At 32.0% G+C, this 24,239-nt stretch overlaps 1 protein-coding gene across 2 annotated transcripts in view; it reads left to right on the top strand.

Moving 5' to 3' along the window:
* Positions 1-5,982: 5,982 nt before the first annotated feature.
* LOC134727718 (protein Wnt-5a-like) overlaps positions 5,983-24,239 on the top strand; it is a 52,575-nt gene continuing 34,318 nt past the window's right edge. Inside the window, exon 1 of one of the 2 annotated variants that reach the window (XM_063592118.1) lies at positions 5,983-6,140. The gene's annotated coding sequence lies outside the window, so the exon portion shown is untranslated. Of the gene's footprint in view, positions 6,141-12,192; positions 12,432-24,239 lie in introns of those variants that run through there. The other variant, XM_063592105.1, reaches the window with a different exon arrangement.

The following is a 24,239-nucleotide window of genomic DNA, read 5'->3' as shown; positions in this document are numbered from 1 at the left end:
AATGTTTGGCTTTGAGCGTTCCTGATGAAGGTAAATCCAGAAAAGCGCTTCGGACGTAAGAAATTAATAACGTGTTGATTTCAATATTTTACATCACTGGGTCGATACCTCTGCTGGTGGACTATCAGTCCCCGAGGGTATCATCAGCTCAGTAGTCAGTATTTCGGTACTGACATGATTTAACAAACTTGACTTAAATTGTCCGTTTATAAATCTATAAATTATTAAGAAACTAAGATTTCAACTCCCTCAGGCAAAGTTGGTCTTAGATGAATTTGGTTATTTATTTCAGGTATATTTTATATATAGCTCTTCAACAGTTTCGGTACTTATACATCTTCGGATTTCAAATGTTTGGCTTTGAGCGTTCCTGATGAAGGTAAATCCAGAAAAACGCTTCGGACGCAAGAAATTAATAACGTGTTGTTTTCAATATTTTATAGCAATGTCCCATGCAGTCTGAAATTAAAATGTTATTATAAGTGCTTTCGATGTCTTAATTCATACTAATGTTTTATAAGTGATTTGAATATAATCCCATAATTCACAAAAGAAGAAAAACTTATCTTACATCACATACAAATGTATTTAAATACAATGATATGCATTCCAAAACATAACTCAAAATTATATTGAATATTAATGTTTTAAAAAGTCGGATACAATTCCATATCTTTCAAAAATTAGTTCCACGAAGGTTCATCTGAGTACCACCCTTTTTGTAATTTCCTTCATGAAATTTCTAATATAATTATTTTTGATGAAAGGAAGGAAAATGGAGAAATTAATAGCTAAACCGAATGACTTCATCAATAATGTATACAATCGTACATCCGTAAAGTGTCATACCTGGTGTTTCATTGATGGAAATAATAAACAGTTATTAATACATGTTAAATCCTTTTACACTTACCATTCACAAACAAAATTAAAATTTCTTAACATAATTCAATCATAATCTACATAAACACAATAACATAACAAGTAAATAACGGAGATGTAAAAGACTCAATTCCGGATTAGCGCCGTGGTAAGCTTGTATTCTCTGCGTGAGAGGACCTATTAGTCTTTGAATTTGATAAATCGTCACTTTCTTCATGTATTAATGACAGCGGGAAGTTTCAGCTATCATCTTTAAGGCTAATGATTCAATAACTTTATATGAATACCTATCTGTGTGGTGTTCAACCTTGTTAAAAATTGCTGGGTACGTGTTGAAAACTTCAGTTCTCAATGAGCCCATTATGTTTCAAATGAGAAAAAATGTAACCTCAAGATATAATATTGACAGGTCTATTGATGTGATAAAGGCACATGTTAAAAGCATTTTCTGAAATACTTTCGTTTTATTTCAACCTTCAAGAAAGTTTAATTTACCAGTCCCTTCAGAAATGACAACAATCTAGTAGCCTTTTTCAACTGAGTTTTATAGTTCGTTCTTATTTTGTACTGTTACACCTCTGTCCCAGGTTAGGGAGGGTTGGGATCCCGCTAACATGTTTCACCTCGCCACAATCTGTTTGTTTGTGCCTGTCCAAAGTTAGGAGCCTTTAATATATTTGGTCGTTAGTTTTCTTGTTTTACATTTGTGTTTTCGGGACCTTTTATAGATGACTAAGCGGTATGTGGTCTTTCTTAATTGTTGAAGATAGTACGGTGATCTATATAGCTGTTAACTTGTGTGTTATTATGTTCCTTTAATCTAGTAGGGAGTGGTTGCATTGCCATTCATATCCCATCTTCTTTTTATAGTTAGACAATTCATTATAAATAAAGCTACCTCATTAAGGAAAAGGGCAAACTGAGGGCTCTGAAATGATTTGGCTCTCTTTCCAGTTTTTAACTTTGACAAAAAATACCTATTTGCTGTACAAGTAGTTTGTAAATACACAGATGCTATCGGAATGTTCCTTATGTCGTACCTAAAATATCCTTCCCTTTTCACGAATGTTGTATAATGACCTACCAAATTAGACTATTTACCGGATTTGTAATAACATAAGCTACACGAAGGGTGTCAGATGTGGACCAGTATATGCTAACCTTTCCGGAGCACCTGCAATCCCCCCAGCTTTTGGTGGGCTTCGTGTTATTACTTGTCTGTTTGCCTTTTTTCTTTTTAGCCATGACGTTGTAAGTTTATTTTCAATCTATGAGTTTGACTGTCCCTCTGATATATTTCGTCCCTCTTTTATAAATATATGATGGTCGTCTATAATTCAAACTTTATTTGAAACTTTTAACACAGATTACCGAGGTATTTGTAAGGGTGTCTGGTCACTATCTGACCGAAAGTTGCTTCGTATTTATACATCCCACATCAGAACAGTACCTTTACCATTCGTCTAATTACTGCAGAACGGATTTGTACAGATTCAATGATAAAGGTATATGGACCAACAACGTATCCTGATTGCTTACGATTACAGTGTCTGATGCTCTTCAATCATTAATTCTTTACACTGACAAGTCTGTCTAAATAGTGACGGTCAAGTAGGCAAAGCAATACAAAATATTACTTATATAAAAGCATTTACTTAATGCTATATCATTGTTTAAATGTGTTTTGCTTACATAGAAATCATATTAAAGTTTTTCAAAACGTGAAAGGAATAATATTTTACTACAAAAATCTATTAGCATATTTAAATAATATAAATGAGATAGAATATAAAAATATTTAAGCAATGGATTTTTTTTCATCTAAGCTTTAAACACGTTTGGTGATTATCTGGTGTGAATGAGTGGTCTAGACGTTTAAGGTCATAAACATTTTTAAGAGAGTAATAATCATTTTAATAAAATTTTAAATTCACGACTGACCAGTGATTCTTTTAAAATACACTAAAAGTAGCAGCGAGATATATGTGGCGAAATAAAAAGTTTACACAAATATAACATTTAAAAAATGAGGGTTGCAACCAGTTGTCCGAAAAGGATACCTAAAGATCACCAAACGGCCCGAAAACAATGGGAAACCCCTTTACTGAAAGACAAGTTGTAAATCGTCCAAGGTTTCTGTAGATAATCTCAAAAATCAGAAAACAACTTTGATGTGAATGAATTTTGAGATAGGTACGGTACAACAATATATATAGTAGAAACTAATATGCCATCAAATACCGAAGAAAGATAGACCATCATGGGAAAACGCAATAAATAATAATCAACAAACAAAAACAAAAACAAAACAGTTCAAGAAAGTTCAAAAACTGGTAATATTAAGCAATTTATGATTCCTCTAGTTGTACCGACGTGTTGTTTCCGTTGTGCTGATTATACAATAAAAAACGGTGATACATTAGCCTTTATTTATACTTTTAGCACAGCCGAATGTAAAGTCATCTTTCAAATTGAATATGTTGACAACCAATATCCTGCTATCTAAAAACGGCCTAGTACACAAAATAATATTTTACTAATCTCTAACAACTCAAAAGCATCAAATAAGCACGCCACTGACAAGTGTTGTAATAAACAGGTCGAGGATCCTTGGTGGCCAAGTGGTCTAAGTAGTTCTACTGCTGTAACCACTAGACAGTCAACACAGAGATTGTGAGTCCGAACCCCCGCTCGTCCACGAAATAACTTTAAAGTGGCGTTAAACTTTAACCACCAATCATAAACAGGTCGTAATATACAAGCAAATATCTGATTTTTTTCTTGCTCTAAGCCGATTTATATTTGCCTGACGGGTTGGGCATTTTTATTTAATCTATGTGTGGTTCGTTTGATCTGGCTTGGTGTCAAATTTTCTTGCTTACCTCTAATTTCTTCAAAGTGACGTCACGAAAAAGGCTTGATGTTACATAGAAAGAACAAATGGTTTTGTAGATTATTGGTAAAGAATGATGTTGTCTGGATATCGTTAAAAATCATCAGAGAAACCGATATTCTCCCACCGGAACTCATACAATACGATATGTTATCAAACTCAATAGACTGGTATACTTAAAATGAAACAGTTTTTTTTCAATATATTCCACCAGGAATAACCCTAATAGTTGACCTTGGTTTAGAATAACTATCGCCTTGACCTTTACTCTCCGATTGTAAAATCAATGTTGAAGAAGGGGTCCATTTGTTGTCCAGGATGAATAAATACGTAGCCACGTCCAGTCTCAACGGGAACTTTCAATCTTATGCTTCCCATGTACGAAGTAGCACGCTGTCTATATAAGCGTTACAGAATCCATGCACAGCTCTTTCAGTGGTCTGTTTCAAAGCAAATATCTTAAAGGGTACCAATTTCTCTGCACCTGAGGCGCATTTCGACAATCAATGTCCCTTCAGTGATGCTTCTAGGCAAAATTATTTTAAAACCAAAAGCTTATTAAAAACATAAAGAGCGAAAACCAAAAAAGGTATAGAAAAGAATAGACAGCGCAGGGGAGAGAATCAGAGCTTTGCATGAGGAAGATTCATTCCTTTATTTTAAATTTTGTAACAGAAAATTTCAATAACGCAAAATAGGTGTTTCCATGCCAGTACCGAAATACATCGTCTTCCACTTAATAAATAACATAATGAAATCCTCTTTATCGGTGAGATTCTCAAATTGCCGCACTTTATAGACTCGAACTGCAATACAAATCCTATTACTGTATCTAATGTTAACTGGTTCTCGTCCTGCATATGCATGACATATTCCACCTGACTGTCTGTATTAGGAAGGGATGTATCTGTATTGTTAGTTTAATTTTTTCTTGCTACACTATTCAAATAACGTATTGGATGAGCACAGTTTTACAATTGAGGCAAATGAGGACTAGGAAATATATATAACAGAATATTATATCATGAATGAAAAGGATTAAGTTATTTGACTTGTTATTGTATGTGTATAGTAGACAAACGTAACGAACTTTTAATTACTATAGTTTGTAAAGTGATACTTATGTATACTCATCGACCGGAGAAACTATCCCATTTTACTTTCCGTTTGTAGTCAATTTCTAACTAAATTATTGAGATGATTTTTTGACACTACGTTTCTGAAGTCATAAACACTAAATTCTGTGAGTAGGAGAATTTTTTTAATTTAAATTTTTACATCTCAAAAAAACACATTGTTTGTAAAAAAAACATGAGATTTCTTATGTGAAAAATGAAGTCGTGTGTACATTTTGAACAGAAATCAAATAAAAAGTTACTTTGGTTACAGTTTCATTATTAAAATCTTGTCTAATGAACAATTTGTATTTGATTTTCCCCGGCTTTTTTTGATTTCTGACTTTTGAGATTGAAATCTGTATTGTCGTAACTTAAATTATCCAGAAAACTATGCATTATGCTTAAAATATCATTTCATCAAGTTCTCCTAATTTGTAGCAAAAACATGAAATTGAGAATCTATTTTATATTTTAAGATGTGGTGCCTTATTTCTGTTGCTAAGTATATAATTTCAACACTTCTACTTACTATCAAACACGATAAATGATTGTGGTTACCCAAAGGATGATACTGTTACTCCTACAAAAACCACATTAAACTACAAACAAAATATGAATTAATATAAAATCAGAAAAAAATATGAATGATAATTATTTTTGCAATATCACAATGATATAAACACGCACTGAATAACCTGACCATCACTTCAAATCAGCAAAAGTGTTATGACATCACAGATGTTGAAAGCTGGGTGTAAAAAACATCCTGATGTGTTTGAAATTACGTAAATGATGTTAAACATCACTTGAAGACGTTCTCTTTCATCAATTATATTTAAATACTACAACGCATATCTGAATCGGGCTAATGTGACAAATATACTATTAACCTAAAAAAATCAAAATATTTATAAAAAAAAGAAAATGAGATCAAGGAACTTTTCATCAGACAAAAATTGCTTGAATCAAAACTTTCGTGGTTCGTTCGGTACATTGTAGACTGATTTTTTTTTAATTTGTAACCCTTAAAACGTCTCGTCTTATTAAACGATTCATTTCATTTGCAGCATTCTCATAAGGATGTTATATAATTATAAAGATAAAACTATAATTTTCTTTATTAACAATTAACCGATCTGATTTAAAACTGTTACAAAAATGATTACACTGAGGACAGGAAAATAAGGTTGAGTACCGAAACAATGGACGAATAACTTTGGTTGTTGCTGCAGGAAGATCACGATAAGGTAAGATTTTTTTTATGACAACTATAATGTGTAGCATTTATGCTGGACATCTACAAATTAAATATAAATAATTATTGTATGAGTAACAATGATACAACTCGCCATCGAAATCACAATGTATAAAAAGTTAATGATTATAGGTCAAAGTACGGTCTTCAAAACAGAACCTTGCCTTACACCAAACAGCAATCTATAAAGGACCCCAAAAAGACTAGTGTAAACCAGGAAAACCAACAGCCTAATTATTTATATAAAAAGCGAGAAACGAGAACCGCTTCTGAAACTCTTCAATGACCTTTAATAGTCTTCGGAAGAAGAATATTGTACAGCTGTTTAATAACAAAAAATATTAGAACAACTGTAAAAATCGTTTTAAAAACCTAGACTTTGCTATGCACAACCATAAATAAATTTATAAAAAAGACACAAAGTACCGATTTAAGAGTGCTCACAAATAATTGGAGCGTACCCTAGTTCAAATCCGCTTATTTCCTACTTCGGGTACTAGTATTTCGAATTTTTAAGTTTTATGGGTCTTAAAGCCGATTGCATTGAGTTTGTAGATAATGGTTTTATCTTTAGTTAGAATCGTGAAGTCATTATAAGGTAAGGCATACTATCCTCCTTTCGAAGAGGTCTAGTCCTACAGACAGCTAGATTGGTGGTAATCTGTCGGATTAGTCTACTCTTCATGGAGGGTATAGTTTACCTAAATCTAAAAATGACCTCATGGTTTAGCTAGCAAGCAAGTTAACCAAAGATATTTCATTTACGTACACGCTCAATGCAATCGGCTATAAAGACTTCGACTAATTGTAATGTCTGCCCTTCATAAACATCACAAGTATAAAAGTAAAGTTACAACACATTAATTCCCACAGCAACAATCAATAGGTACAATATATTTAAATAATGCAACAGAAATATCAAAACTGAAACAAAACTAGGTTTTAATTTCCCAAAAAGGGGGGCCCGGGCCCCCTGCCCCCCCTTAAATCCGCCTCTGAGGTACCAAGGAAATTGTATATTTAATTTTAAATATACAATTCCTTGCTGCTACCTTTGATAACTATTACCGTTCTTTTGTTTAAAGATACCTAGCAATCGCAAAGGTCTGAAGTAAATGCGTTCTGAATGCTATTTTTTGCATTGTGAAATTTAAAAAGAAAAAACCCTGCAAAGTTTATCAGCAATCTTTTTTTTTCGCTGAATGGGTGACAGTGTTGTAACTGTACAAAAAGCAACAATCATCCCAAAAGTGTTTGTATCCAAGAACTCTCAATAGACACCTAATTATACTTACTGTCTTACTATTTGATAAAAAGAATGACCACTTAGATTATAGCACCTGATAAAAGAAGGAAAGAAATGAAAGAATTAATGTGATTCAAGGAGAATGAACTTCACGGAAAGTCAATTTTCTATCTTACAATAACTAATGACCAAAAAGGCGACAACTATTTATATGTCTGTGTCTCGATGACTTGTTTATTGTGTACCTTCTAGATGTTATCATAATTAGCCAATGGCTTTAACAAATATGTTCTGATTAAATATTTAGACAATCCAGATTTCTTACTATTGATAATAGATGTGACTATTGACACCTGAACGTGACAACACCCTCAAGATAAGTGAATATTTGTCCTCATTTGATCAAAAATGAATTATGAAAACCATTATTAAATTTGTGATGTAGGTACACGGGTAATTTTTCATCTACTCGGATAATATTACTCCTACTTACTCTCATTAGTTTAAATATTAAAAGGAGGAGCTTAATTAAGTCCTAGATTTTGTATCTTTAATTGTATGGCACATCACAGGGCATCATGTTTTTCGGTCGAAGTGTTCATCTGTCAACTCACTCAACTGTCTAATATCAGGTTAAACATTTTGTTTATGATAGTTTCTTTTGATATCACAGAAAAACTCAGAACATATTTTTATTATTCAACAGGCATTAAAAATATACATTCAAATAAGGACTTGACCCATATTACGCGGTTCCTTGAACATGGAAATTTGACAGGGTAAAGAGAGAATGACTACATATGAACCCATAATTATTCTTGTTTGCGATTATTTTTGTACTGATATCTAAATCCGTATTTTAAGCATTAGGTCGTTAGTTATTATTTTTCAATTGAACTGTTTCATATTTTTCATGCACAGGTCTTTTATAGCTGACTATACTGTATGTGTTTTCCTCATTGTTGAAGACTACACAGATGTCTATAATAAATTACATCCAATCCATTTAAACTTTGATGGATAGTAGTCTGGCAATCATAAATGTACCACACCTCCTTATTTTATTGTTTATAAATTGTCTCTCCTAAACCACTATCCACCCACGTATGTTCTTTATGCATGAAGGTTAGATGAGCAACGCGATGGGTGTCACATGTGAAGCAGGATCTGCTTACCACTCCGGATCACCCTCAGTTTGTGGTGGGGTTCCTGCTGCTTAGTTTTTAGTTTTAAGCATTAGGTCGTTAGTTATTATTTTTCAATTGAACTGTTTCATATTTTTCATGCCCAGGTCTTTTATAGCTGACTATACTGTATGTGTTTCCTCATTGTTGAAGACTACACAGATGTCTATAATAAATTACATCCAATCCATTTAAACTTTGATGGATAGTAGTCTGGCAATCATAAATGTACCACACCTCCTTATTTTATTGTTTATAAATTGTCTCTCCTAAACCACTATCCACCCACGTATGTTCTTTATGCATGAAGGTTAGATGAGCAACGCGATGGGTGTCACATGTGAAGCAGGATCTGCTTACCACTCCGGATCACCCTCAGTTTGTGGTGGGGTTCCTGTTGCTTAGTTTTTAGTTTTCTTTGACTACGTGTATATTGTGTACCATTATTTCTTTGTTTATTTTCGATCTTTGAGTTTGACTGTCTATCTGGTATCTTCCGCCCCTCTTTTTACTATGAACTTTGAACGCTGCTACGACAAAAACATAACCAACAATTAACTAAACCCTCAGAAAAAATCAAAGGAGTTTGTATGATCAGTTGCATTTGTAGGAAAATCGGAAGGAAACAAATCACAGAATATATCTTCGTTTTGAGAACATAATTAAAATATAAGAAACTGACTTACCTTCAGTTTCATGATATAGATGCTGATATGTGTATAACATATCTTTTACTTTTACTTATATTTAATTTTACCACAATGCAACATCGTATTCTAAATCACTGAAATGTAAGTAAATGGACCCATACAGCGAGCGTACTGTTAGTATATAGTGTTTCAAATGGATTATTGAGCTGCAACGCCATGATAGAATAAAGACCTTGGTGTTTTGATGCAAGACATTTTGGAGAGGGGGTGGTTAAACATCATTAAGATTGAAACCCAACAATTTATGAAGAAGATTTTTTTTTATATAAAATCAACATGTCCTTTGTTCTTTTATGAATCAGTCTCCTTGACAATAATTATTAAAATATGATACCTTAAAATCGAATTTTTGGGTATCAACTATTATGCCATTAAAATATCTTTATTTTCCAATATTTGAAGTAAGGCAACTTAACGATAAACGATTTTTATTGTTTTGCTTTTAATTGAAACCAATTTCTTTATATTATTCATGAATAACACATTTATTTTCATGACAAAAATGATACTTGAAAACCTATTATGAAGTTTTACTTTCAAAAGAACATCAGTATAAAACTGCAGCTATTTACAAATATTCTTTCTGTTGGTCTCTTCCAAGGACACTTCTCTTGTATGTTTACAATAAAAATCCGCCTCATTCATAAAAGTCCTTAATGAAGAGATACTCACTCACTTTTATTATACTATTAATGCCCTAAAAAATGGATATATTTTAACATTTAAAACTTCAATCAGTTTAAAGTGGTGATGTGTTTTGATATGATATGTCGATGGATCGATAGTGAATGTAAAACAGTAATTTTGAGTGCAATGTCGGTACAAATAGGATGTTTCCGTAAACTGTAAGCAATGAAGACTATAGAATTGAGTATGTGGTATAATAACTACTGAGACAAATACATATCCACCAGAGTAAAAATAAAATGACGATGAGCAATTATAGGTAACTGCGCGGAACTAGAAAAACATATACCGTGTAGTCGGCGTTAAAAGGTCCCGACAAGAAAACACTGAAACAATTTTTACTAGAAATGGAAAATGCCCCTTATCCCTTTTATTTTCAAAAATATTTTTGAAATTTAAATGCATGCTATATTTCATTTTAGATTAATATTTTTTAATGACAAATATATATTAATTCAAAATTACAATGTTGCAATTACAAAAGCCAATTAAAGCACTTGTGTTTAATGCCATGTATTCGACATATCAATAAGTATGTCGAATTTACAATATAATTGCACCACAGTTCCATTTTATATCCCAATTGTAGGCAACAGGGGCATTAAGTGTTATTCGTCCTTCAGTCCTTCAAGTCAGTCCTATTTTCGTTTTCCTACTCCAACTTTAGTTTGCCACATGCAAATGTTATGAAACTCTTACACTTGGCTTGAATAACAACTCTCAGACAAGAGTTTGAATTCTGGTTATTAGTCATTTATCGTTCTAGAGTTAAGCCTATTGCTATATAGCTTAAAAAATGACGAGCTGAAGTTGGGACATTCATGTACTCATACACATTCTAATGTCGTATTATCAAAAACTGTTTTTGGTGTTTATGCTTGATCTTTGATAGTTTTTGATTAATTTTATCTGCAACTTTGCTCGTCTCTTGTCAAATTTAAGCTTGACATAATGTGAGCTGCGTCGGATAGAAATCGACCTTATGCAAACGAAAATCAATACCTCTGTTAACATATTTTGGGTGAAAGTTATTTCTACGGAAAGTCTGTAATTGTTCCAAAAGAAGGTTTTCATAAGAAGACAATCCTTTTAAACGGACCAAAATGCAGCTTTTATATCTTAGGTTATTCCAAAATCGATCAAAGTCTTAGATATGTTTATGTGCACATTCGCTTGCATAACGTCGATTTCTATCCGACGCAGCTCACGTATTAACAGATTGTCCATAAATGTTCGTATGCGTGTTAAAACCTTGTCTTGTGTAGTTTGGTTGCTGATCTTTCTCCTGTTCATGTTTAGTATTGTTTGTCAAGCTGTCTATATTTATTGCTATTTGGATCAAACAAATACCAAGCAAATAGTACTCACTTTACCCGTTGTTTTATTTTTCAATTGTAAATTCTGTCACAAAATGTTTATGTTGCCCCTTGCCTTTTTAATCTGTTGATATATTTGTACTTCTTTTATTTGAAAACATATATTGAGCAAGATGTTTGATGGCTATAAAATAGCTGATAAATTCTGTATAATACATAATGAAATATGATTAGCGACGTAATACTGTTGCAACTTTGAGTACGGTAACATTGGATATGTTATTGTTAAACTACTGTCTCACTATTGTATAGTTTTATGAATGAAGAGAATACCTACTTTGATTTGTAAAACCTACTTGCATTGATGTATAGGACCAACAGGAAGACGCAGTGCATAAAAGTGCATTGTTGCACAAATTTTCATTAATTCAAGTTTGTAATTTTAATTGATTCAGTATGCATGTAATTATTTTTATAGATAATGTATAAAAATTGTAAATTATAGGAACAGATAATTAATCCAAAAAAGAGTTGTCAATTTGTATTCATTGAAAAATAAATGACCCCAAGACAGTGTTTTGAGAACAACAGTTTCTAAAACCAGATTATGATAGGTGTAGTATCTTTTCAACCACAATTATTTCTTAGTGTCTCGGGTTACAAAAAGAGTCCATTTTTCTCTAAATTGGGGTTGATATTTACAGAATTATCTTTTGAAAACCAACAAATAATTGCTAATATAAAAACTTAAAAAAGTATGAACTCAACATGTCAAAAATACTGTTAAATTGCTAAGGGGAAGGGTCAGAGTTCATTAAAGATTAAGATCTATGATATATACCACCTAGTTATTATAGTCATTTTTCATCCAACCAAAAACCGAAAAGAAAAGTGTCAATCAACCTGCTAGTCAATTGGACATCATTTTTGTCGTAAAGTTGTCCTGTCAATTTAATATGTTTTGAGTGTTGATGTGTTTCACATGGAAGAGTTTTGATCAAACAGTAAAAATTTCTTAAGATATATTTTAGTTTTTGAAATGTTCAATAAACAGGGATTATATTTTCATATTCTATGGACTTCGATGCCAGCCGATTAAACTGCATTTGACTTATATATAACGTTAAACTATATATTTCGGTAAGTTGAAACTATATTTCACGTGTTTATTAAGAATATATTTGTGGTTTGAAATATTATATTACCCAATCTCATGAAAAAAACCTATTCGTATTTAAAAATTGTTTATGCTTTTTAACAAGAAGCCATCAAAGATTTATAGCTTCACATTTATATATTAATTACTTTACATTTGCATTTTTATTCTCCTTAAATTTAAAGTTGCCTGTATATGCAATATACGATAAGAGAGTATGCTTCAAGGTAAAAGTTGACAATAAATTTTACCTGGTTACAGGTATAAAATACAAAAATTCCAAAGTAATTGAATCCATGTTTTGTCAATAAAACAATGACAGTTGATTTTTATCGCCCAAGATACAGAAACCTTCCGAAAATATTCCCGACTGTTTCAACATATTTAATTATTTGAAAAATCAATAAAACTGCGTTTTCGACATTCCAGTTAGTTATATGTTAAGTGTAATGATGAGATAGCTAAACCGTTTGGGAAATTAATGCACATTTCGTATCAATAATTTATAATACATTCATTTTCCATTGTCTACAGATTTTCTCATATTTTCCTAATTTCCGCATGGTTTTTTTAGTTAAAATATGTTAAAATGAGAAAACAGTCAAGAACAATTTTTTATACAATTTTACAATTTGCATAATTATTTAAGATCATTGGACCGATTTTATGTTCCCAACTTGATATGTTTTGTTAACTGGTTATTTTTTTACTGGTTTTCTAACACCACCTGTCGTGACTTGATCACTTTACGATGTTCAGTGGACTTATTTATGGATTAAGTTGTCCGAAGTCACTCCTGAATTTAGCCTTCATACAATTCACAACATTTCAACTGATAGCCATACTAAATATGGATGAGATATTTGCCACTGGAAGTTTTTAAGATAATAAACAGTCTGAAAGTGACTCCTGAATCTAACCGTCATATCATTAACAATTTTTAAAATGATTGCCACACTCTATATTGATGAGATATTTGCCACACTCTATAATGATGAGATGTTTGCCACTGGAAGTTATTAAGATAATAGATATAGACCGAGATACTGGTTCTCTACATTTTGATTATTAGAAACATAGGTTTAAGAAGTAGTCTTCAAACGTCGCCTTCAGAAAAAAATTGTTTATAAAAGTCTGGTGTCCTTCCTTCTAAATTCGGGAAAAACTTTGTGACGTTAATCGAATTAGGAAACCACACTTTTTTGGCGACAACTTAATTATCAAGTCAAATTCATCCACAAAGATACCATTACTAATATAGGGAATCTATAAATACTTCTTGTGAATTGATTAACAAAAAGAAAAAAAGAATAGAAAGAAAAACAAGACTTTTAAATGCAATTTGATAAATCTCTATTTAATTTTAAATAGTGAGATATATTTTGCACGTTTGTCCTTGTATTTAATAGATGCAATAAATATGTAAAATAAATCAATCATCTGATAAATTAGCCAGTCATACGTCATACACATAGAACATTAATGATTTAAAAAGGAATGACATGTATAGTTTCGTATGATTTCAGTGCACGTGGCTAGCTTTATTCATGTACAAGGAACCTTTTTCTGGTACACTCAATATTGGAAGTTAAACACCTGAAACTTTGGACAATTAACCTGAAAAAGCTACAAACAAAACAGGAAAACTGTCGTAGGGTCGAAGGTCAATTTATGTCTGTGCGAATTGGTTCTTGGCAATTGATTGATTGTTTGCATATTTAAGCTGTGAATTTTACACTAAGACCAATACTAGTAGTTTAAATCATGTCAGTATCTGCAATACTGCATAATCACTGTTTAGAACTGTCTAGGATTTGAACTTCGATGACGTATTTACATGTAGCATCAGGGTTCTTGAAGAAAAGAACGATTTTTTCTGCATCTCGCTTTATGTGTTGTACTTCTGCTAAACATAGGTATCCCTTCTCTTTTACCTAAAACTTTCTAAGTTGTGCATATGTGTAAGATTAAGACCAGTCGAAGCCCATCTCCGTGCGTGCGATTTTCACACGGCGTTGAAAACTCATTGTGGCCTTGATATAGTGTCGGCTGTTTGGTCGGATTGTTGTCTAATTTGGAAAATTCACAGTTTCCATTCACTATTTTATTAGACTGTCGTCCATATAGTTGTCGTTGTTTGCCATTTAAGAAAAAATGATATTAGCTTAAATTGGACTTTTGTTTTTCTTTATTGATTTGTTTTTCTTTTGATATCATTGTATAGCCTACTATACGGTATTGGTTCTGATCATTGTTGAAGGCTTACGTTGTTTACATCCTTACCTTTTGGTCCTTGTTGGATTTGTTGTCTCATTGCCAATCACAACACATCTCTTTTAATATCAACAAGAATAGTATATGATATGTCCACAGTTGCATATCCAACCATTTCAACTACAATACCTACAAAAGCAAGAGAACTAGGCTATTTTAATTTCAAAATTGAACTCGGAAATTTATGTGTAGAAAATTTAACACCTGTTAGTTTGTGAGATTTATGTTGAAAAATTGAAACATGAATGAATTACACATCGGCATTTTATTAGAGTAAAATATTAATACTTATGCTAGTCATGACAAAAAATTAGCATATACAATGTGGTTTATAACGTTTTATACAACATAATTGATATATAAATAGCTAAAATATTCAGGGATACTGACTAATAGCCAATCTATCTTATGATTTTGAAAGCATAATAAGCTCGTTCAAATTTTTTATGATTAAGACAGCCATATTTTATCAAATTAGCAAATATCGGCTAAATCTCTTCCCATTAATGCCAAGGTATGGTAAAATTAGAATAACATTATATAATATTTTAAAATGGAATTTAAAACCTGATTATGATGTGATAACTTCATAACGACCGAAGAATATCAATTTTTACAGTTAATATATTTTATTTGATGCCAAAACTATACACTTGGTATCCCGAACCGAAATCTGGAAAGTTTGGACCAGGATACACAGTGTGTTACAGACCGTTTTATATAAATCGGCCGACGTTATCTGTAAGAAGATGTAAAAAATCTACGCGAAGAAGAAAACAAAGTAAAAATGTTAATGATGTAAGAAAGTTCTCTTATTCCTTCAAACATGGAGTTATTTTTACGTCAGATTAGAAAAAAAACAAAAAATATATATTATTGTATAGCAATATAATATTTCCCACAGAACGTAACCAAAAGTTAGCGTGCAATAAATTCTAATAATGCACTAGTGCAATAAATCTTCAAAAATCATGACGTCATCAACGTTTAAATCTTAGTTTAAACCAATTTTTACTTTCAAATATTATATTGCTATACAATAAAAGGGTTATTGCATGAATATTGGGGAATATTGTCCCTCGTAGAACATACATTGCACTCGCAAGCTCGTGCAATATAAGATTCTACTCGGGACAATATTCCCCAATATTCATGCAATAACCCCATAGTATCATTTTCAATAATATCCCTAATTACATCCACATCCCAAGGGGTCAATATGAATATACATAGGGCCATTCCTGGACTTCTTTCATAACGACAGTAAACTTGCTAAACAGGAGTCAACTAATAAACACAGGCTATACAAATACGCTTCCACGTCTACATTCGATATGGGGACGTTTATTCCATCACCTCGTGTAAGGAACAATTTAATAATGATTCCTAGTTGATACGTTTAAAAGCCTTTGGAACATTGTAAGAGTATCTTCCTGCTTGTGAATTAGCACGTTTACAAAAATCCGGCTCAGAGTGTCGGTCTAGTCTAGTGCAATACGGTTAATATTCACATAATATTAACATGTTCTCGCCCTGAATATGCTTTTAATATGCCGCAGGACTTTAAACAGAAAGTCACCATCATCATCATCTTTGATAAAAGATCATCTAGTAAGATTATCATCCAGATACTATGCATGTACATTTATAATTTACGTTTGTCAAATCTAAATGCAATTTATAAACAGAACAAAAAGACAGATTAAAACAACAATTTTTAAATTGGGCAATTCAAATCTGATTAGAATAAAGTTCTTATACATGTGTGTATACTTTTCTAAACGCACCAACTGGACTTAATCCCTTACCAAACAAATCACATAAAAGAGGAAAAAACAACTTAATCCTTTACTTTATATAAAACAGAACTGTAACTTGATGGATAGAGTGAGACTATTATAGGTTTTAATGGATCAAAAAGAACAACGTAACTTTCGACTAATTTTCTCTGTAATATTTAGTTATTAAACAGGAAACACCTAATAATTGAAAAGTTGTTTTCTGTGGGGGATATGTATCCATCTGAAAATGATTTGGAATAGAACATGATATTAATTATGAAAAAAGAAAAATTAATAAGCAAACTTAAAGTTTCCTCTTTACATTAAAGTTATCGCATGCCATATATCAAGTACATTAATGGCTTTGTACTATCACTTGCTCAATGTCCCTCCCGCATCTAGGCCTTGTACTGAAACTTTAACGTTTTAAAACTTTTATTATATTAATGTTTAATTGACTATTTCCAAATAGTAGAACGATGTATTCTCTAAAATTGTCAAACCATATAGCGCTTCGGGTTATAACTAGCTATCGGATAATCATACACAAGTTTATCACCTTTTCAGTTTTATTTTCATCATTTTATAGAGTAACTTAAGAAGCTGTAAATAAAACCGAGTGAATATGACTTCATGTGAAAACATTTTTATTTGTACCATTAATTGAGCACCAGCTTTTTTTAGTATTCAAAGCGCTTCAATGATTCTGTTTAGATGTAAAAATAAAACATATACATGATCTCTCTCTTGTTTAGCATAATGTAATGGACGGGAGTGCTATTAGTTACAACCATTTAACAACAATAAAAACACTAACTGAAGCTTTTAATCAAAACCACCATTGAAGAATATAAATTAACGATGAGCACTTCCGTTCAGCCTTAAAAAACACCATTGAGAAATATTAGTTGTCGTTGAGTGCTACTTCTGGATGAGTAGGCCCTCAAGTATAGATCTAACCTGGTATCGTTTACTGGATCTGATCATCACTTGATTTATTGAAGACAAGGATAGGACGTTATACGTAATAAAATGCATGAAAGAAATTTCATTTTTGAAGGCAACTGTTTTATTTACTCTTGGAATCCAGCAGTGGGTGCTTAGCTGCTTTGATATCAACCTTACATAACAGGCATTACGTCTTTACTAAAGTCTAAAAGGTTGTCTATATTTGGCCATTCCAATCCTCTCAAGGCAACAAACAGAAGCATTCACTTTGATAAAGTCAAAATACAAATACTTTTCACCTCATAAATTAAACCGATACAAGTTTTTCCTTTTGTTTTGATGTAGAGTGGGACATTAATGGCAAAGATATCGTTTTTATCTTGGAGTAGATTGTTCATTCTGTTTCGTTTGTAATAATGTCAATAATATAACAATAAATTATCCTGATGTTGGTTTTTCTTTCTCTTCAAGACAATTTTTGTAGCATGTATTACTTCTTGATTGCCATTAGCATTACTGTTATACTGACGCAACAATTCCAAATGTTTAAAAGATTTATGATGATACTTGTTTAAAATTTGAACAATCTTTGAATAAACGAAAGAATTAGAAACTGTGGTTATACATTTTATATGCTAAACAGACTGATATTGCGTAGCTGTTGTGAAATGAAGTGGCATAAATATCTTTAAATTATGACAAATAAAACACACTTGAAAAGACTAATATGGCTAAAAATCTGTCCTAAGCAAAAGTCTTTTCTGCTTATATCTTTATTATAAGCTTCCCAGTAGTAAAATTACATGCTATCTTAAAAAGTAGGCCGTCATTACAAATAATTTGCAATTGCTTTAAATTTTTAAAGCTTTGCCCCGACGATGGATTTCAAAGGAACAATGAAAAAACAAGAGTAAAAAGTCATTTAGTAACTTCGAGATAATATTATCAATTAATACCACAACAACAGAAATTGCTTAGTGTTCGTTTATGTTATCTCATATATTTGAAAAGATTTACGAACATTTATAAAAAAAACATATATCCATTCAGACAAACGAGACTTTTTTTTGGTTTGAATTATTCGTATCTACTTTTTTCATTTTATCAGTATTTATATTGCGACTTCGTTTGCATATGAGTTGAACATCTCTGAGCTCCATAATACAGTATATGTAATCCTAAAGCATAATAATTTGAAATCAGATATAGAGAAATTTAAACGAACAAGGGAATCAAATCTTTAGGATGGTAGTTGTTAATCTCTGGTGCCACTTTATCTTGTTAAATTATCGTTTCAATAAAGGACCACAATGACATCGGTTATAGGGATAGAAGTTTCTAGAAATAATTATTGTAAATAGATATGATTCATTTTTTTTTATCAGGAGTCCCTATAAGAACTTGACCTCAGATGAGTACATTAACTAAGCTTGTAATTTTAGGAGTGCTAGTTCGCTTCGGGTAGATGATTGGAGTCAGCGTGAGAAAGCGTTACACCAATAAGTTATACGACCGTGTATATATAAGACTTTTTAATTTTCGATGTTTTTGCAGTAGAATTATAAGGAAAGAGATGGTTGTTATCATCAAGTATATATTTTTTTGTCTTTGAGATTTTGAATAGTGTTTAGCATTTCAGTACTCCAGTGGCGCTTGATAAATACAAACTTTGATGAAAAGCCACCTACATCGTCTAAATGAAGCGTGAAATTATCCAGAAACTCAAGCTTTCGTTAAATCGTTATTGTGATAAAATTTACTAAAACAAAAGATATATTTTCAAAATTGAAACAACAGAAACATAAAATGGTCATAAATTTCAAGATTGTGTCGATACAGAATTACGGTGAAAAACTTAATTAGGACACTTGTTAAGAATCGTTCTCATCAAAAATACCAGGCTTATAATTTCGTTCACCAGACAAGGGTTTTGTCTGCATAAGTCTCACAAGTTGCACTCAAATCATAACAGTTGGAAGCCAAATTAAAACGTAATTGAAGATCATCGAAAAACAAGAAATTCGGTTCAGAGACGAAAATAAAAGAAAGACGCACTTGGAAATGCAAGTTTTTGGAGCTAATTTGACTTGAGTAAATATACAAGTACTATAATCATAATTCGAATAAATATATTAAGAAATTCTTAGTAACTCTGATCGAATATACTTAACACAACAGTAGTTTACCGATATTTAAATAATACAAAGCAGATAACTGCAATCATACATTAGCTGTAATCATTTTATTTGTTTTTCATCGCGATCGAAAATCATAGTCATAATACCTCAAGCATTCTTCTGAATGACTCTCTCTGCATCTTCGATTTCATTCCACATTGTGGGCTACAATTGTGGACACTGGACGAACTTTCTTTTTGCATTATAACATGTAATTTGAAATATAAATAAAAAATCCGTTGGTTAAAGGTGTATTCTCTATTTAAACGGCATACCTATTCCCGTCAATTGGAATATTCTTTAGTCAAATGTTTCTATTTGATATCGTTAATTAAATTGGGAATGGAAAAAAGGAATATGTCAAAGAGACAACAACCCGACCAAAAAGCAGACAACAGTCGAAAGCAACCAATTAGTCTTCAACGCAGAGAGAAAATCCCGCACCCGGATGTGGTCCTCAGCTGGCCTCTGAATAAAATTGTGTAATAGTTCCGTGAAAAAGGACGTCATTCCTAACTCAAAAACTTATAAATGAACTAAAACTAAATAAACATAGAAGACTAGCAAAGACCAGAGGCTCCGGACATGGGACAGGCGCAAAAATGCGGTGGAGTTTAACAAGTTTTGTGCGACCTCAACCACCCTTTTTAATACCTCTAGTCAATGCAGAACAAACCAACACACAGTACATTTGTTTTGTACAAGTAGATGTTTCTGTTTTGTCCAGACTTTTCTGTATGCGTTTCATAGCATTTTTACATTACCATTCCTATCTAGTATATACTTTTTACCGTTTCCAAAAGCATGCGGTTTAAATCTTTCGACCAACTAATAAAGTATTTATTTCTTCCGTTTGGCTCATAAACTACAAATCAATAAAACCACAACCGTTTGATAAGAAAACAATTGGTATTGTTCTCATGATATCAAAATGTAAATATGCATTTGCACTTAGCAAGGTAATATTTAATTGACGAAAAGGTATGCACGATTATAAATTCGTTCAAATGTCTAATTAGCATTGACCACAATGTCAAGGTCTTTTTAATTCACAAATTAATTACTTCCAATTCGTCACTCATGTGCAATGGAACTGAAACATACAATAGATGACATCATCTATAAAAGTCGGTATTGTTTAGAATAGGTCTAGATGGAATCAAGGTTTATTACGTATGACACATTCAGATGACACATGATGAATCTCGTTGACAATCGAGATTTAATACATGTATATACTCCTTTATATTGCTTTTTTAACAAGCTTTGAAAATAAGCGTGGTTTAATTTCATCAAGTATATTGAAGAGTTTGATGTTGGAGTCGTTCTCTAATTCATTAATAGGTTTTAAATTGTTTTCCTGAATCATCGTTTTATATTGTTATTGAAAATGGTGATTAAGGGACTTTAAGACTTCCAGGAAACGTAGCTTAGTCACTCTCCGAAAAGGGTGCATATTAAGTCTTGTATATGTTAAACTTTAAACTCAATCAATGTACTCAAAACAGATTGAAAAGTAAGTTTGGGTTCAACACAAATTATGCTTTGTGTATTGACAATGCTATGAATAGAAGACACAGAAGACATTTTAAGAGCTGAAATTACGTTAAGAATCTCGCTTGCACGTGTTGCAGTCACAAAGTATTTCGAATACAGATTGTATACTCATAGAAATGAGTAAAGCGTGCACTTGAGTTAACCCCAGTTTTCATTGGTTGAGTTTTCTCTCTCTCTCTCTCTCACACTTTCGTTAAAGCGTTATTTTCTGGTTTGATCTTTTGGCACTATTTCATAGCAATTCACGTACACTTGAAAATAATTAATCATAAATATATTTCATTCCATGAGCAAAGCATTTTCACAAAAACGCATTAAATTTTAAAAGCTGTGAAACATTCGTTTTCAATTAAACCAATCTATAAAATGTCTAAGAAATATGCAGTATGCTTAATTGGAATTAGGATGAAACCATTTTGACAAAGTTTCATAAGTCAGCATCAATAAATGCACGTGTACATGTAACAAATGCACGTCTTTTTTCGTACCCTAATCTTTTAACAAACATGCTTTCATGACATAAAATGATTGTGGAAAAGAATTTATTACTCTCAATCTTAATGAACCACAGTCTTAATTGCACTTGGAATGATCAGAGAAAGGTTGTTTCTGTCTTTATTACGCTTGTATTTTCTTGTTCACTTTGTAACAAGGCCTCCAGGAAAATTTCCTAATTTAAAAAAATATGCTGGTTACCTTTCAACTTACAAATGTAATTGTATATTCAAGGAACCAGTCAAAATATGTTTTTGATGTCATATTCTAATAAGAGACGTAATAATGTTAGTATGTACTCGTTAATCATCCCACTATCCGGTTTGATTAAGTCACTGGAAATAATACAACAAGTATATAGAGCTGTACCTACTGGTGAGATGTGTATCATAATTTAAAAAAGACCTGGCCTTGAAGGCATAAAACTTTGCTCAGTGCTCGGAGCGCAAAAATCATGCTCGAAACATGAAATCCAGCAATTTGATTGGTTGATTTTTTAGTCTGAGTACAAAAATCATGCTCGAAAGTTGTATGACCGTGAGGCCATGTCTGGAAGGTCTCCTATGCAATACCAGTAAACAGATTCCTCATTAGAGACGTGTGAAAGGACGTTGCATGTAAAAAGAGTAAAAATTTCAGGCGCCATAGTGCCAACCGTAAATCAATTGTTCATTTCTTTAACGATAACTTTATCTAAGAAAATTAAACATAAACAACTCTTATATATTATTGACAGCCGATAAGATAACACATACAAAACTTCAGTTCATATACCCGGAAAAATTTACCCCATAACACCAACAAACTTCAGTATATCACCAATAGCCGAAATGAAAACACATAAAAAACTTCAGTATATCACCAAGTGCCGAAATTAAAACACACAAGTGACAACTTCAGTTTATCACTAATAGCCGAAAGGATAACACACAAACAACTTCTGTATAACACTAATAGCCGGTAGGATAACACACAAACAACTTCAGGATACAACTAATAGCCGAGATGATAACACACTAACATTTTCTGTATATCACTGATAGCCGATATGATAGCACACAAACAACTTCAGTTTATCACTAATTGCCAGGAGAATAACACACAAACAAATTCTGAATATTACTAATACCCGAGAGGATAATACACAAACAACTTCAGTATATCACTATTAGCCGGGAGGATAACAAATAAACAACTTCAGGATATCACTAATAGCCGAGATGATAACACACAAACAACTTCTGGATATCACCAATATCCGAGAGGATAACACACAAACAACTTCAGTTTATCAATTATAGCCGGGAGGATAACAAACAAACAACTTCAGGATATCACTAATAGCCGAGATGATAAGACACAAACAACTGCAGTATATCAAACAACATCAGGATATCACTAATAGCCGAGATGCTAACACACAAAAAACTGCAGTATATCACTAATAGCCGAGAGGATAACACATAACCAACTTCAGTATAACTCTTACAGCCAGAATAACACATCAGCAACTTCAGTTTAACTCTGCCAGCCGAGAGGATAACTCATAAACAAATTCAGTATAACTCTGTCAGTCGAGAGGATAACACATAAACAACTTCAATTTAACTCTGCCAGCCGAAAGGATAACACATAAACAACTTAAGTATACCTATGTCAGTCGAGAGTATAACACATAAACAACTTCAGTATAACTCTGTCAGCCGAAAGGATAACACATAAACAACTTAAGTATACCTATGTCAGTCGAGAGTATAACACATAAACAACTTAAGTATACCTCTGCCAGCCGAAAGGATAACACATAAACAACTTCAGTATAACTCTGTCAGCCGAAAGGATAACACATAAACAACTTAAGTATACCTATGTCAGTCGAGAGTATAACACATAAACAACTTAAGTATACCTATGTCAGTCGAGAGTATAACACATAAACAACTTCAGTATAACTCTGCCAGCCGAAAGGATAACACATAAACAACTTTAGTATAACTCTGTCAGTCGATAGTATAACACATTAAACAACTTCCGTTTAACTCTGCCAGCCGAGAAGATAACACATTAACAACTTTAATGACACATTTTTTAAAGTATGCTAATTTGTAGGTTAACAGAACTATCATATTCTGTTAATAGAAATCTATTTTTTTAACAATACAACCAAAGATGCAGTTAAGTGGTCTTTAAATAAACCTACATCTGCACGACATCTAAACTGTATATGATTAGGAAAATAATTTAAAAAAAATTATATTTGTCTTTTAACAATACATAGTACATATTACTTAATAGTTACTTTATAAATACACGACGGATTTTTAGGCTTATAGTATTTTCACCATCTGTTTTTTTAGTGACGACAAAAGGGGAAAGTGATAGGTCGTACAAGTATAGTGACGATAAATGTTTGGGAATGATTTTCGCTGTAGGTGTCCGTTATAAATGTGTATTTAATTCTCAATAGATGGCTTATATTCTCAAGCAACTTACTGAATGGGAATTTTAAATTCCGATTTGAATAGAATTTACGTTTTATACCCACCAACATGTGATATTT

The sequence above is a fragment of the Mytilus trossulus genome, chromosome 1 (genome assembly GCF_036588685.1).
Source record: "Mytilus trossulus isolate FHL-02 chromosome 1, PNRI_Mtr1.1.1.hap1, whole genome shotgun sequence".
NCBI classification, from domain to species: Eukaryota; Metazoa; Mollusca; class Bivalvia; order Mytilida; family Mytilidae; genus Mytilus; species Mytilus trossulus.
The sequence above is the reverse complement of the archived record's forward strand: the minus strand, read 5'-3'. Positions and strand labels throughout refer to the sequence as shown.